Genomic DNA, 2297 nt, shown 5'->3' with positions numbered 1-2297 from the left:
CAGTAAGAGGCCGACTGGCCAGCGCCCTCTTTCCTGCCCTGGCAAAATCAACGCCAGTGATGCAAAGAACCCCGCGCCCACCCCCGAACCCGCGCTGCCTCCATCTTGGGCCTGCCCGCCCTGCTCCCGACGCTGGCGGAGCGGCGACCGCCAGCCTTCTGACGAGAAGGCCGCCCAGGCTCAGCGTGCCCGTGGGGAAAATGGGGACAGCGAGCTGAGGGAAGCTGCCACCAAGGGGCGGGCCGCGAGAAGGCCCTTCCTCCGCCGCCTGGGCTGACAGAAAACTGGGGGCAAGTGGCTAGAGAGAGGCAGTACCCTGGGCCAGGAAACTAGCCCGTCACGGTAGCTGCCAGTCGCTTGGGGCCTGGAGGGCGAGCGGTTCTCAGCTTGGAACCCGAGCCCCGAGCGGCGGCTCCCACAGCGCCTCGGAAGCGGGCGGGCCGGCGGGGGGGTGGAACTACGGCAGAGGGGCGGAGCTACGGCAGAGGGGCGGGGTCACGGCGGAAGGACGCGGGCTGATGGGTGACCATGAATAAACAAATCTCGCAGATGCCGCTTATAGGGGTTCCATAGTGTAGTGGTTATCACGTCTGCTTTACACGCAGAAGGTCCTGGGTTCGAGCCCCAGTGGAACCATGGCAGCGGCCGTATTTTTCTCCACCCCCCAGGATCCCTGGAGCATAGGGGAGAGTGGAAGGAAAAGGAAAGCAAAGACGAAGTGATTTTCTTTCCCCCTTCATTTTTTTGTTCTTTGGCACGTTTTCATGGCAGACGCGAAATGACCGTCGCCCTCTCCCCTCCTCCTAAAGGCTGTGGCCTCCATTGCCGGACCAAAGAAATAACCGTGAGTGGAGAACAGGTCGAGTCGCTGTCTCGAGGGCGCCCCCGCCCTGTCTGGGCCCGCACCCCTCTCTCCTGCTCTTTCTCCAGGGCGGCTTCCAAGTCAGGACGGGAAGGTTCCAGAAGCCTCCAAATAAAACATGACAATACAGCCGGGCTTTAGTTGATGTTGAATTATTAAAGATTCTGACAATTTTCATTAAACTCTAAAATACAGAGCAAGGAAAAAACACAGTCCTCTGTAATATAGCAGTGGGGTTTGTCGAATTGACAGTCATCTGCTCAATGAAGAATCCATACACAGACTAGAACAAGTGTCAGGCTCCTAGACCTAATAAATGCTGGTTTCTCTAGTTGCTTTTTGCTCCTCTTTTTTATTTAAGTACAGTTTTGTTGGGGGGGGGGGGACGACTGTTATTATTATTATTTGTGATGGCCTTTTTCATCTTTAACAAGAGGAATCAAGAAAGGGTGTGTGGGACCCTGTGGGGCCGAAGGGAGTGGCCCAGAGCAGGGCTGGTGGAGGCAAAGAGCTAAAAGGCGAAGGGGAAGCTCAGTCTTTATTTCATTAAGGTATGTAAATTTGCATCCTTTTCTAACTCAAGAGTGTAACACTTGATTGTCCATGTTACAAAATCACTTCAACTTTTTTCTTGGTGGCTGTGTAATAATAATAGCTCATTTTATGTCAAGCACTATTGCAAACATTTTACACAGATTCCATTTAAACCTCAAGTGGATGATGTCGGAATTATCACCATTTTACGGATGAGAAAATTGAGGCACAGAAACCTTAAGCACCTTTCCCAAGGTCACAGAAAAAAGAGAGAGAGCAGAGCTGGGATTTGCACTGGGTATGGCTGGGGAATCTGCTCTTATCCCCACCGTGCTACACGGTCCCTCGTAATTTCCTTAACCTGACCCCCAGTGTCAGGCCTTTAGATTGTTCTTGAATTTTACTATAAAAAAACAAAGCTATGTACATCTCTGTGTGTTACTGTACCACCTTCCTAATTTAGTATCGTGCTTAGTTGATAGGATGCCAACTTGCTTTCCTCGTGGGGACTCTATGTCGTTTCATTGGCCACAAGACCATTGGTGCTTATCTGGCAGGAAATCGCTCAAGGTAGCCTTCCTACACTGTGATGGCAGGAGCTGGGCCTTCTGCTGCTTGTTTCGATTTCCCTCCACGGCTTCTCTTACCAGTTAAAGACAGAATAACAGCAGTTTCTTCCTTTGCTAAGGCTACCTCAGCTGACATGAGTGCCTTCTCTGAGACTTGTTTGCTAAGGCAGGTAACTATGTGGGTTAACTTGACCGGGCTCAGCCAAAGCCCTAAGAACTAAATGGAATAAAACGCTTAAGGAGGCCAGTGCTCAAGTTAATCTTCCATCCCCGGCTTCTGGGCAACCTTTCCACTTCAGTAAGGAGAAGCTGCAGCCAAGGGCAAGAGGAAG

At 51.6% G+C, this 2297-nt stretch overlaps 1 non-coding gene across 1 annotated transcript; it reads left to right on the top strand.

Moving 5' to 3' along the window:
- The first annotated feature begins 563 nt into the window (after positions 1 to 563).
- Positions 564 to 636, top strand: TRNAV-UAC (transfer RNA valine (anticodon UAC)). Its single transcript has one exon. It is a non-coding gene; the product is annotated as a tRNA-Val (tRNA).
- Positions 637 to 2297: the final 1661 nt, after the last annotated feature.

Source organism: Dasypus novemcinctus, chromosome X, assembly GCF_030445035.2.
Source record: "Dasypus novemcinctus isolate mDasNov1 chromosome X, mDasNov1.1.hap2, whole genome shotgun sequence".
In the NCBI taxonomy this organism is placed as follows: domain Eukaryota; kingdom Metazoa; phylum Chordata; class Mammalia; order Cingulata; family Dasypodidae; genus Dasypus; species Dasypus novemcinctus.
This window is presented reverse-complemented; position numbering and strand designations above follow the sequence as displayed.